The following is a 15,271-nucleotide window of genomic DNA, read 5'->3' as shown; positions in this document are numbered from 1 at the left end:
ACCACTAGAAGAGTCAACAGGTACTGCAACAACAACAACAACAACAACAGTATGAGAATTAAAGGGTAAAACAACAACAACATTATAAGTGTACACAAAAACAGCACTCAAAGAATCAAGCATCAAAGAGTAAAACAACAAAAAATTGCGTTATAATAATCAAAGAGTAAAACAATACTATAAGAATCAAAGGGTAAAACAACAACACTATAAAAGTCAAAGAGTAAAAAGAAGACCACCACTGTTGGAAGAGGCAACGGGTACTACAACAATAACAACACCATCACTAAAAGTCCCAGGGGAACACTACCACTATAAGAACCAAAGAGACGGCAACAACAGAAAAACAACAGAAAAGTCAAAATAATGTGTCAAAAACATAAAAAGAGACATTTTTTCTTCTATGTAGGCTTTTTATTTTGGTAACATGCCATCTAGGTTATGTAATAGGTTATACAGTGTGTGTGTGTGTGTGTGTGTGTGTGTGTGTGTGTGTGTGTGTGTGTGTGTGTGTGTGCGATATACATGTGTACTCTTTGGCTTGTTTTGTGGTGGTAGTGTTCTTTGGAATCTTTGATTCTTATATTGTTGTTGTTTTACTACTTGACTATCAGTGTTATTTTGACTCTCTGACTCTTTGTGGTGTTTCCCGCGACTCTTATAGTGATTTTTGACTCTCAGTCTTAGTCTGTGTTATTTTGACGCCACTTGATTATTACATTGTCTTTTTCCTCTTTGATTCATATACTGTTATTATAACTTTCTAAATCTTTTTTTTTTTCTGTTTTCAAGCTGGCTTCCATAAAGCGTTGCTCACATTTACAAAGAACATCTTAATAGGTTATGACATAAACTCAAAGAAAACAGCTTTTTTTCCCCTCATCTATTAAAATGAGTGCACCAAGTCTCTCTCTCTAAACGCCGTCCTGTCTCCTCTACTGAACCAGAGCTTTTCATTGATTCTGCCATCTGACCATCTGTCCGTGTGCTTGGGGAGAGATGACTATTTCTTTTTTCTTTCGAATTTATAAATAAAGAAAGTATGAACTTTAAAAAAAAAAAAAAAAAAAAAAAACTGTGGTTTTGGCAGCCGTGACAAAGATCCATGGAATATGCAAAGAGATCAAATCCAGTCGGTCTCTGCAACGTAAAGTCAAAAATCTTAAAGACATTCAATGAGGTTTATGGAACTAAAGAAGAAATGCTGTTACCTTATTTTACTCTTAGTATTATTTTTTTCTTATTTTGACCTTCAAGTAAACTTATCCTTATCTAAGTTCAGTCTAATAGAAAGCCCCGGTTATGTTAAACACTACGCTATCTTATTTATTCATTACAAAAAAATATATATAATCTGGTTCTAATACTGCTCTCGCTTTGTTGTGTTCTTTTTGCCAGGACTGAAATTAAAAGTAAAGTAGTTTGCCAGTTTATTGGGTGGTTCCCCTTTCAGAGCTTCGGTGCTTTTGCAAATGTAATTTTAAATCCCAAGATAATAACGCATGTTTATACTGTACAAAAGTTAGTTCTGATGAAATAATGTGATTGAAAGAGCGCGATTCCATGAGTGATGATATATAGCATAAGAGCACTTGGACGCTTAACTGGTAATTGTTAATTAAACTAAACGTCGGTTGGTCATCAGCACTGCCAGTCGCGGAAGGATATAATGTTGTTTGTTTGAAGATCAAAACAACTGGCTAAATAAACAAACATAATACGCTTTTGATGATAAATGCTGTTTGCGGAACTGTTCTATTAAAGCAATATTGCACTGGAGGTCGATATGTTGTACTAAATATAATCATGGATGTAATATTTTTAGCACTTGGGCTACACTATCATGCATACGATCGCATTCCAGGCGTGCTGATATAGAGCACAACAGCACTGTGACCATTGCGTGATTATATAGGCACTTAGTATACGTTGGTCGACAAAAAAGAAAACATATTTGGTACTATTGATGGGACGTACAGTTCTTTCAAAAAATGTACGTACAATAAAAAAATTTATTGACCTTTAGCTCCTTTAATCGCTTATGTTTTTACAGTCACACACTGAAAACTGTAACACACACAAACTCCTACACCCTACCTACTGACACAACACAACACGAAATAAAAAAGTGTTAAATAAATGTGTCCTAAGAGAGAAACCTTCATCATATCAACAACTACATGCTCTGATTACACGGCGTGTCAGTCATCGACGGTTATAAATAAACCGCTCGCGGGCGGGACTACCGTCAAGGCCGTGCTGTTACCGAAATCAAATCAACAAGGTTCAACCAATCAGATGGAATAATATGACAGATAATATGATCTGTGTTCCTTCACGTCAGGGCTTGTGTTTTAAATAACCCTGTCAAGCAAAAATATCCAGACAACCGCAGGACTGCGGTCAGAGACTGACCTGCTGTGCATGATACACTGCGGCACTGGAACAAGTGTGTCAGATTACCGCAACGTCAGTTTTCCTGCTGTGTAGGTGCATTATCCAAATAATATCCGGTCAGTGGCCTTGTAGTGGTCACTGCTGGCTGACACGGTGTGTATATGAACAGATGGCTTGTACACAGTAATTGGACACCTAGAAATTGCACATTTGTGGTAGGCGAACCTGAAAAAAAAAAAAGGTTTCCAAAGAACAGTCACCTCACTGTGGCTGATGCCGACTATGTGTCGTTTGTGAACGCTCTTTGATGAAGCCTTTTTTAATCGAACGGCGCGAGACAGTTTTCACAGATTTGGACAAAGCTGATACTCTTACCGTGTAATCTAATCAAAAGGCTTTCAGGGAAAGCTCATTTTAACGTCTGCGGGCTTCGCTAGTGTGAACGCGGAGTCGTGCTTGTATGAAGCGGAACAAGAAGATCATGTAGGTCGCCCTGTGTATGCACATTTCTAAGGAAGTTTGTAGTGAATTTAATCATTTAATTGGAGCAGGAGGGGTTAACTGGTCAGAACGCAGACCACGCGAAATATTTCACCAGAATTATTTGAGCATTTGAAAAATAATATAATACATGGATGCAATGAAAATTTTAAAACGGCTGTTCAGCTCTTTTAGTTTCTTTAGAAACCAGTTGCACGCGTTTATGTAAAAAGTTCAACTGAAGACAACTCGTGACAATGAACTATAGTCTTAACTATCTATATTTACTCTCTGATTAGAAAACTGACCAGAAGCGATGAGGAAAATTTTATTTAATGACACGACTAATTTCTGTGGCAATTCATTTAAAATAGACTTTTTTTCTAAAAAAATCTATTTTAATTTATTTATACAATATGTTTGCATTTGAGACGGTAAATTCTTATCATTCCTCTATAATCCTGCAGGTGGCGTGCTCTAAACTGTTGAAAATTAAATGTCAGATTTGAAATCAATCTTTGCTATGACGCTGACGAAAATAATGTTGCAATAAATTGTTTTTGTACAGAGTAACCATAGTATTATTTTAAATTAATTTATCTTCTATAGCACCTCAGAGTCGCAGGGGGCCTGGAGGCACACACATACCCACCCACACACCCACCCACACACACACACACACCCACACACACACACACACAAAATTCATGCCAATTAGCCTAACCACCTGCATGTCTTTGGACTGTGGGAGGAAACCCACCAATAACATGCAAACTCCACGCACACAGGCCCGAGGCGGAACTCGAACCCTCATTTATGCAAATTTTAGCAAGGTGCACATAAATCACACAACCTCCGTCTTTCAAACTGCTCTTTTATGTGGACTTGACTTTAATTACTACAAAGCATGCGGTGACGCTTTACATCTCTTCTACATCCGTTACTGTTTGCTTGTGTCTTTTTGCTACTGTTGCTTGAGATTCTTTTTTTTTAGGGAGATTTGTCATGTTATACAACTTACTCACTATTTATACTGTACAGGGTCACAGAGGGCCTTGAACCTATTGCCCAGGAGACTTGGGGCACGTGCGGTACAGTCTATATGGGGTGCCAATCCATTGCAGGGATCACACAGGCATTCACACACTACGGGCAATTTGGGAACTCCAGTCAGCCTAATATGCATGTCTTTGGACTGTGGGAGGAAAACCACTAAGCATGGGCAGACTCCATGCACAAACTCTGGGAATCTAATCAAGTGACAGTGCCAACCCCAATGCCACTGTGCCGCCATGTAATTAACTGGACTTTTATAAACCTGGATAACCTTTAAACATCTTGTTTAAGGGAATTACAGATGAATTCGAAAGTATAGTTTAATTTCATGAAATCATTTTAATCAAGATAGGTCAGTGACAGACTGAAAAAAACAACAACAACTCAAGCCTTTTCTCTTTATTAAACTCAAACGAGTCATTTGAGAGTCGACTCTGAGTCGAGTCGAATCATAGGACTCAGTTTAAAAAAAAAAAAAAAAAAAAGATCCGGAATTCCCATCGCTCGCGCAGAATAATACAGTCATTTCGAGCACAGCCTCTCCCTTCAGCGTTTGACCTCAAAAGCCCACCTTGGGTGGAGAGCGCTTCAATCCCAAATGACCCCTCTCTCCCTTCCTAAGTGCACTACTTAGGCTGTGAAATCAGCGCGGGAACAACGAGTAGTGCACGGGAGTCATTTAGGCGCGAGCCTTGTTCGCTCGCAGCCTAGTTGCGTAATCCTGATCTACGGCGGCGGGCAAGGGACACAGCGAGCCGCGAAGTGGTTAATTCTCGAGTTTCAGCACTCCTGATAGTAGAGTCGCACCCAGTATAGTATAGTATAGTATAGTAGTGAAAATAAAAATTTAAAAAAGCACTTCATTTCTAAACCACACTCAATAACAATAATACGCATATAGTTATATAGTTGCATTGGTGATGAGAAAATATCGCGAGACATATCGCGTTCTTTCACGCGACGGATTTTTTTTCCTCAACCGAGGGGGGAGAAAAAAGCTAAAACAACTGGCACTGGTGCACAAAGTTACAAGCAAAGTTGATGCCAACATGTGCATATACAACGTGCACACGTGATCACTTGCACAGCGTGAAAACACGAAATATTTCACATCCTCCATTGCCCAGAACGTTTGCGAAACTGACACCTCCAACCACATCCGCTCCGACAAACACAGGGTACATACGCTCACTCAGAAAGAAAAAAAAACCCCAAGCGATCAACTCCAGCTAGCAAGTATAATAATAATGCAGCGTGCATATACAGTACACACATTGCACACTGACACACACACACACACACACACTAGCATTGCAACCTGCCTTTAATCTTCCTTACGCTTTGACAACCCCGAAACGTAAGGGATATGACTCACCTCCAAAGCCTGCGGGAGGAATTAGGTCCAAAAAAACAACTGCGCTTATTGTGCACCCGAGTCCAGAAGGAGCGGCGCGTCCCGGAGCGACCCTGCGGCGCGAGACACACACACACACAGAGAGAGTCAGGGCCGGTCAGGTCTCACACACTGAGCCGGGCGAAGCCGCGCACACACACTCACACACACTTGCACGCACACAAGTGCAGCTCTCGCTTTCGATCGCTAAGAGGAATCAGAGAGCAGTCTTGCGTGTGTGTGTGTGTGTGTGTGTGTGTGTTTTCTTCTTCGCACAGGATCAGATTCTTATCTCAAGGTTGTGGGCTCTGCTCCAACACTGTGCTCGAGTTTAATGATCAAGCTGCAGGTTTACTTAAAATGAAACCAAACCGCATGTATTCATCCATTCACCCACTGACTCACTCTCCCACTCACTCACTCTCCCACTCACTTATCCACTCACTCACTTATCCACTCACTCACTCTCCCACTTACTCCACCACCCGTTCATCCACTCACTCACTCTCCCACTCACTCACTTATCCACTCACTCATCCACTCACTCACTCTCCCACTCACTCACTCACTCACTCTCCCACCCACTCACTCATTCACTCACTCACTCATCCACTCACTCACTCTCCCACTCACTCATCCACTCACTCACTCATCCACTCACTCACTCTCCCACTCACTCATCCACTCACTCACTCTCCCACTCACTCATCCACTGACTCACTCTCCCACTCACTCACTCTCCCACTCACTTATCCACTCACTCACTTATCCACTCACTCACTCTCCCACTTACTCCACCACCCGTTCATCCACTCACTCACTCTCCCACTCACTCACTTATCCACTCACTCATCCACTCACTCACTCTCCCACTCACTCACTCACTCACTCTCCCACCCACTCACTCATTCACTCACTCACTCATCCGCTCACTCACTCTCCCACTCACTCATCCACTCACTCACTCTCCCACTCACTCATCCACTCACTCACTCATCCACTCACTCACTCTCCCACTCACTCATCCACTCACTCACTTATCCACTCACTCACTCACTCTCCCACTCACTCACTCTCCCACTCACTCACTCTCCCACTCACTTACTCATCCACTTACTCACTCTCCCACTCACTCACTTATCCACTCACTTACTCTTCCACTCACTCACTCATCCACTCACTCACTCTCCCACTCACTCCACCACCCGTTCATCCACTCACTCACTCTCCCACTCACTTACTTATCCACTCACTCACTTATTTACTCTTTCACTCACTTTTTCAATTACTCACTCATCCACTCACCCATTCTTCCACTCACTCACTCTCCCACTCACTCACTCATCCATCCACTCACTCTCCCACTCACTCAACCACCCGTTCATCCACTCACTTACTCTTCCACTCACTCACTCACCCACTCGCTCACTTACTCACTTATCCACTCACTCATCCATCCACTCATTCATTCACTCACTCTCCCACTCACTTATCCACTCACTCACTTATTTAGTCTCACTCACTCACTTTTCCACTTACCCATTCATCCACTCACTCACTTATCCACTCACTCCCCACTCGTTCACTCACTCACTCATGCACCCACCTACTCATCTATTTAGTCATCCACTCACTCATCCATCCACTCACTCACTCATCCATCCACTCACTCATTCATCCATCCACTCACTCATCCATCCACTCACTCACTCATCCATCCACTCACTCACTCATCCATCCACTCACTCACTTATCCATCCACCCACTAACTCACTTATCCACCCACCCACTCATCTACTTAGTCATCCACTTACTTATCCATCCACTCACTCACTTATCCATCCACTTACTCACTCACCCACTCACTCACCCACTCGCTCACTTACTTACATATCCACTCACTCATCCATCCACTCATTCATTCACTTACTCTCCCACTCACTCACTTATCCACCCACTCACTTATTTACTCTTTCACTCACTTTTCCACTTTTTCACAAATCCACCCACCCATTCATCCACTCACTCACTTATCCACTCACTCTCCCCATTAGTTCACTTACTCACTCATGCACCCACCTACTCATCTATTTAGTTATCCACTTACTCATCCATCCACTCACAGATTTATCCATTCACCCACTTACTTATACATCCACTCACTCATTCACCCACTCACTCACTTACCCACTCGCTCACTTACTCACTTATCCACCCACCCATTTATCCACTCACGCCCTTATCCATCCACTCACTCACTCATTCACTCACTCTCCCACTCACTTACTTATCCACTTACTCACTTATTTACTCTTCCACTTACTTTTCCACTTACTTACTCATCCACTTGCTCACTTACTCACTCATCCACCCACCCATTTATCCACTTACTTACTTATCCACCCACTCACCCACTCATTCACTCACTCACTCATGCACTCACCTACTCATCTATTTAGTCATCCACTCACTAATCCATCCACTCACTCACTTACTTATCCATCCACCCACTCACTTACTCAACCACTCGTTTATTCGCTTACTTATCCACCCACCCACTCATCTACTTAGTCATCCACTTACTTATCCATCCACTCACTCACTTATCCACTCACTCACTCACTCACTCACTCATCCATCCACCCATCCATCTACTCACTCCCTTATCCATCCACTCACTCATCCATACACTCACTCACTTGCTCACTTACTCACTTATCTACCCACCCATTCATCCACTCACTCACTTATCCATCCACTTACTCGCCCACTCATCCACTCACTTATCCACTTACTCACCCACTCGTTCACTCACTCACTCATGCACCCACCCACACATTTACTTAGTTATTCATCCATCCACTCACTCACTTATTCATCCACTCACTCAATCATCCACCCACCCACTCACTCACCCACCCATTCATTCACTCACTCATCCACCCACCCACTCATCTACTTAGTCATCCACTCACTCATCCATCCAAACACTCAGTTTTCCATCCACTGACTCACTCACTCACCTGCTCATCTACTTAGTCATCCACTCACTAATTGACCTACCCACTCATCCACTCACTCACTAATCCAATCAATTAGTCTCATCCACTTACTTATTCATCCATTCACTCATACCCTCACTCATCCACTCAATCACTTCCTCTGTGTTTGGTGGGTTTCCTCCGTGTATTCCGGTTTCGTCCTACAGTCCAAAGATATGCAGGTTAGGCTAACTGGCATTCCCAAATTGCCCATAGTGTGTAAATGAGTGTGTGAATGTTGACTGGAGGTCCTACGACAACATAAAATGGGAGTAAATACAACAGTAATCACCTTTGGCCTCCACAGTCCCTAGTTGGACTACAGAGGTTCCTAGATAGATGGATGGAGACTTTTTTTTTTCCTTAGGAAAGTTACAGGGATGAATGGCAACAGAAGTTAACAATTCACTATTTTTTTGTATCGTTATTAAGAAGTTGTGCCTTAATAATAAATCTTTGTGTTTTATCCTGTTACCAATTTTGATTAGCCCCATTGACTTATATTGTTTGTTGTCTATTTATTTTTAAACAGGCTTTTATTTTACCCCATAAAATCACAATAAGTGTATATTTATTGTAATTGTTGAGTTTTTCTAGGGTCCGGGTTCGATTCCCACCTTGGGGTCTGTGTGTGTGGAGTTTACAGTACATGTTCTCCTCGTGCTTGGTGCGTTTCCTCTGGGTAATCCGGTTTCCTCCCACAGTTCAAAAGACATCCATGGCGTCCCCAAATTGCATGTAGTGTGTAGCAGCAATCCAAAAAGACTAACAAATAAACTTTGTATAGAAGCTGATAAAAGAACATAAAGAGAATAATAATTACAAACATACATCACTAGTAACAGCCTACTAGGACACTGCAGTGAACCAGTATTGCTTTATTGTCACTGGCAACCGGGTTTGGATAGCCTGTATGATAGTTATTCTATATACAGTAAATGAATAAAATATAGTTGTATAAAATCAGCGCTTCAAACTTATTAAAAACCCTTGCATGTCCTTGGAAAAGCATTATACTTTCTGATACAGAGTTAGAAAAAGGAGAGTACTTGGGGGAAAAAACAGATTAGGTAGCAATCTCAGGCATCAGTTCATCACTGGGCACTATGTACTGTACATACAGTATCTGATATGTGGGTGAACAGAGACTTGTAGACCAATGAAAAAATGTATGCGCTAAAACATCTTACATTTTTAAGCAGGTGAGGTTTAGGTATTATTACATTATTAATGCTTTGTTGACTTTCCAGTAGCAGCAGCCTAGGCACAGAGTGAGAGGATGGTTCTCAGCAGATCTTTAAACAGCATGAAGATGTCTTTCAGAAAACCCAGCTGAAACAGGTTATGAATCATTATTATTTTACCCTTTCCCTTTTATGAACTATATTTCTGTTAACACTAGAAAGCGGTATGTCAGTCTTCCTACTGTAGCTATGTGTCTCTTGGACAGGCCACTTCAATCCCTTTTAAAATATATATTTTTTTTTAAATGGTCACTTCTTAGGTTTAAAGGCGAGTCTATTCCAATCTGAAAAAAAAAAGAAAGAAATATGAGTCCTAATAATAGCAATATTATTGCTTCCTATATTTTATACTAGATGTGCTTTTGCATGGAATTTAAATTTTTTTTTAAATAAAAAATATTAAGTGCCATCTGCTGAATTTAGGAATGAACTAAAATCTTTACGTTACCCTAAAGTGTGTGGGATAAAGGTGTTAGATCGTGTTTTTTAAGTAGATTTTAATCTCACACTTATAAGCGTGTATTCAAAAATGTACATCACCATCTTGAGATGAACTAATGATTTTTTTTCAAACTTAAAGTAGCATATCTTCTCTTCCCAATGGCCAATTGCAAAGAAACAAGGCCTGTATGTTACCTCAAGCTCGGCCAAATACACCTGTGAAAACCCCATTAAAATTCGTTCAGTAGTTTTTACATGATGCATGTACAAACAAACAGACAAAAAGTTCAAAAAACATCTTGATGTGTTCTATTACTCATCTAACATCCCCCTAATTTTTTTTTCTCAAAAATACCTTCAATGTACTTTACAGTTTTATTATACAGTATGTATAGAATGGATAACTCTGAGTGTCTATTTACTTCTTGTGTGTCTGGGTGGATCCTCGCATCTACAGGCTTATTCATACCAATCTGTCTACAAGCATGTTTTTGGGAGCTGGAAAGAAATCTGAGAACCCCAAGTGAACCAACTGGGGTGACTTTATTTTCCATGTGAAAATATGTCAGTGTTTTTTTTTTTTTTTTTCTGTAGGCCTACAGGCACTCACGACACTTGAGCACTTAAATATGTCACTAGTGGTGAGTAGTCAAAGATAAAAATGTGTCGCCACCTGCATCTGAATAGGAGACCATGAAATTGAGAAGAAAAAAAAAAACGGCATGGCATGGTCGAGTTCTGTTACTGTATGTGGTCTGGTGTAAATCCTGGAAGTGATTATTTTACACTTACACACATTTTGAAAAGTTTCGCACCTATTAATACACTTATTAATTTATTATAAACAACAAGCTCAGATTAAACACGGTACATCCAAAAAACAAATTTCTTTTTATTATCACTTAAAGCAACTTCACCAGACTCGAAATAAATTTTTCTATAATTATTATTTTACTCAAATCATTTTACTTAATGTATTATAATTTATCGATGATTATGTATAATTAACTGAAAAACCTTCTGACAAATTAGTATTGAGAATTTAAAAGTAATTCGGTAAGAATCATTTTAATTCCTACAAGCATGAAATGACATGTATTGTATATCAGAAGTTCATATACAGTACACGTCCCCATTTGAATGGCATTTCTTTAGCCTAGGGTAAGGGTAGTAATAGTTTAAAAAGTTGATATTGGTGACACAACAACATTTCAAGGTCAGTGGACAGAATGTTGTGCAATTTCTGGCTTGTATAGACAATTTGTGCGGTTATTTGTTTTCCTATTTTTAAGACAAACAAAGTTGTGTTAATTACATTTCATTTCATTTCATCTTTGTCACAATCACTTCACATGCCACAGCATAACTAAAGTAAGAATTTATCCGTATTATGCTGGTAGGTAATACATTTTTTTATGCACAGTCTTAGATTTTGCATATCTTCTACATTAACTACAACAGTAATGCATGCAGTAAACTAACTCGCAGCATATATTACATTTGCACAGGATATAGACTCCTGGTTGCATTTTTATTTCTTTGCTTCATCAGACACCTAGCAACTGTTTTTCTTGGCAGCGTCTCTTTTCAGAATGTCCCGAATTTAACAGGTTTGCTTTGGGTTCGCTCCAAGTGCGCTGTATATCAGCGCTGGCAAGATAACTGCTGGGTGATACTCCTCCACCGCCTGGACTTTGTCAAAGGAACGAGAGGAGAAAAGTCAGAATAAGGTAAACACCTGCCAAAAGTAAGAAAAGATTTCTCTCACCTCGGCACCTCTTCCATACCCAGGTTGTATGAAAAGACAGCAAAGGTGCGCAGACGGTTAAGAATATTAACTAGTCTGTGCAAATGTGTTTTTTACATTAGAATAGGGAATATATCTTAAGTTCTAGGTTAAGACTAGATTTATTGGTCAGGATCTTCCTGAGCAGTGGTGGCTCGGTTTTATGCGCTAAAATGCCCCCCTGCCATGGATTGACACCCCCTCCCCCAACATAATCGCTATCAAATATTATATTAGAACATAAATCAATAGGTTAATGGTTTACAAATTAAAAATTACATCTTCTTCTTTGTCTTTCGGCTGTTCCCTTTCAGGGGTCGCCACAGCGAATCATCTGCCTCCATCTAACCCTATCCTCTGCATCCTCTTCTCTCACACCAACTAACTTCATGTCCTCTCTTACTGCATCCATAAATCTCCTCTTTGGTCTTCCTCTAGACCTCCTGCCTGGCAGTTCCAACCTCAGCATCCTTCTACCGATATATTCACAATCTCTCCTCTGAACATGCCCAAACCACCTCAATCTGGCCTCTCTGACTTTATCTCCAAAACATCTAACGTGGGTTGTCCCTCTGATAAACTCATTCTTAATCCTATCCATCCTTGTCACTCCCAAAGAGAACCTCAACATCTTCAGCTCTGCTACCTCCAACTCTGCCTCCTGTCTTTTCTTCAGTGCCACTGTCTCTAAGCCGTAGAGCATCGCTGGTCTCACCACTGTCCTGTACACCTTTCCTTTCATTCTCGCTGATACTCTTTTATCGCACAACACACCTGACACTTTTCTCCACCCATTCCAACCTGCCTGTACCCGCCTTTTCACCTCCTTTCCACACTCTCCGTTGCTCTGGACCGTTGACCCCAAGTACTTAAAATCCTGCACCTTCTTTACCTCTGCTCCCTGTAGCCTCACCGATCCTCCTGAGTCCCTCTCATTTACACACATGTATTCCGTCTTGCTGCGGCTAACCTTCATTCCTCTGCTTTCCAGGGCATACCTCCACCTCTCCAAATTTTCCTCCACCTGTTCCCTGCTCTCGCTACAGAGCACAATGTCATCTGCAAACATCATAGTCCATGGGGACTCCTGTCTTACCTCATCTGTCATCCTGTCCATCACCAGAGCAAACAAAAAGGGGCTTAGAGCTGATCCTTGATGCAGACCCACCTCCACCTTAAACTCTTCTGTCACACCTACAGCACATCTTACCACTGTCTTACAGCTCTCATACATGTCCTGCACCACTCTAACATACTTCTCTGCCACTCCAGACTTCCTCATACAATACCACAGCTCCTCTCTTGGCACCCTGTCATACGCTTTCTCTAAATCTAAAAAGACACAATGCAACTCCCTGTTACCTTCTCTGTACTTCTCCGCCAGCATCCTCAAAGCAAATACTGCATCTGATGTACTCTTTCTAGGCATAAAACCATATTGCTGCTCACAAATGTTCACCTCTGCCGTTAACCTAGCTTCCACTACTCTTTCCCACAGCTTCATTGACTGGCTCATTAGCTTTATACCTCTATAATTGCCACAGCTTTGCACATCTCCCTTGTTCTTAAAAATTGGCACTAATACACTTCTCCTCCATTCCTCTGGAATCCTCTCACTCTCCAAGATCTTGTTAAACAAACTTGTCAAAAACTCTACTGCCACCTCTCCTAAGCACTTCCATACCTCCACAGGTATGTCATCAGGACCAACAGCCTTTCCACTCTTCATCCTCTTCAACGCCCTTCTCACCTCACTTCTACCAATATTTGCTACTTCCTGTTCCACAACAGTCACCTCTTCTACTCTTTGTTCTCTTTCGTTTTCCTCATTCATCAACTCCTTAAAGTACTCCTTCCATCTTCCCATCACCCTCCTGGCATCTGTCAGTACATTTCCATCTCTATCTTTAATCACTCTAACCTGCTGCACATCCTTCCCATCTCTATCTCTCTGCCTTGCCAACCTGTACAGATCCCCCTCTCCCTCCTTACTGTCTAGCCTAGCATACAAGTCCTCATATGCTCTTTGTTTGGCCTTTGCCACCTCTACCTTCACCTTACTCTGCATCTCCCTGTACTCCTGTCTACTCTCTTCAGTCCTCTCAGTGTCCCACTTCTTCTTAGCTAGCCTCTTTCCCTGTATACACTCCTGGACATCCTCATTCCACCACCAAGTCTCCTTGTCCACTTTCCCCTTACCTGATGATACACCAAGTACCCTCCTACCTGTCTCCCTGATCACATTGGCTGTAGTTGTCCAGTCAACTGAAAGCACCTCCTGACCACCCATAGCCTGTCTCAACTCCTCCCTGAAGACTACACAACATTCTTCCTTTCTCAGCTTCCACCACTTTGTCCTCTGCTCTGCCTTTGTCCTCTTCGCCTTCCTCACCACCAGGGTTATTTTACACACAACCATTCTGTGTTGTCTGGCTACACTCTCCCCTACCAACACTTTGCAGTCACTAATCTCTTTCAGGTTACGACGTCGACACAAGATGTAGTCGACCTGAGTGCTTCTGCCTCCACTCTTATATGTCACCCTATGTTCCTGCCTCTTCTGGAAGAAAGTATTTACCACTGCCATTTCCATCCTCTTTGCAAAGTCCACCACCATCTGTCCTTCTACATTCCTGTCCTGAAAACCAAACCTGCCCATCACATTTTCATCACCTCTGTTCCCTTCCCCAACATGTCCATTGAAGTCTGCACCAATCACCACTCTCTCCCCTCTGAGCATGCTCTGCATCACTTCATCTAACTCACTCCAGAATTTCTCCTTCTCTTTTAACTCACATCCTACCTGTGGGGCATAACCACTAACAACATTGAACATTATCCCTTCAATTTCCAGCTTCAGACTCATCACCCTATCTGATACTCTCTTCACCTCTAGAACATTCCTTACAAACTCCTCTTTTAGGATAACTCCTACTCCATTTCTTTTCCTATCCATACCATGGTAAAACAATTTGAACCCTGATCCTAAGCTTCTAGCCTTGCTACCTTTCCACCTGGTCTCCTGTACACACAGTATATCCACCTTTCTTCTCTGCATCATATCAACTAACTCTCTTCCCTTCCCTGTCATGGTCCCAACATTCAAAGTCCCTACTGTCACTCCTAAACTCTTGCCTTTCCTCTTCTCTCTCTGCTTACGAACACGCCTTCCTCCTCTCCTTCTTCGACCAACAGTAGCCCAATTTCCACCAGCACCCTGTAGGTCAACAGCACCAGTGGCGGTCGTTGTTAACCCGGGCCACGACCGATCCGGTATGGGAATTAAATTCTTGATTCGCATCATTGATTTGGCAAATGTTTTACGTCGGATGCCCTTCCTGACACAACCCTCTGCATTTATCCAGACTTGGGACTGGCACAAGAAGACACTGGATTGCGCCCCCCCGTGGTTGCATTAAATTAAAAATTACAT

At 41.7% G+C, this 15,271-nt stretch overlaps 1 protein-coding gene across 4 annotated transcripts in view; it reads right to left on the bottom strand.

Moving 5' to 3' along the window:
• The window catches only part of thrb (thyroid hormone receptor beta), a 140,789-nt gene extending 135,203 nt beyond the window's left edge, over positions 1-5,586 (bottom strand). For 2 of the 4 annotated variants that reach the window (XM_053490154.1, XM_053490161.1), the window contains exon 1: positions 5,309-5,580. The gene's annotated coding sequence lies outside the window, so the exon portion shown is untranslated. Of the gene's footprint in view, positions 1-5,308 lie in introns of all 4 variants that reach the window. The other 2 variants (XM_053490159.1, XM_053490160.1) reach the window with 2 other exon arrangements.
• Between the last annotated feature and the right edge of the window lie 9,685 nt (positions 5,587-15,271).

Source organism: Clarias gariepinus, chromosome 28 (assembly GCF_024256425.1).
Source record: "Clarias gariepinus isolate MV-2021 ecotype Netherlands chromosome 28, CGAR_prim_01v2, whole genome shotgun sequence".
Lineage (NCBI taxonomy): Eukaryota > Metazoa > Chordata > Actinopteri > Siluriformes > Clariidae > Clarias > Clarias gariepinus.
This window is presented reverse-complemented; position numbering and strand designations above follow the sequence as displayed.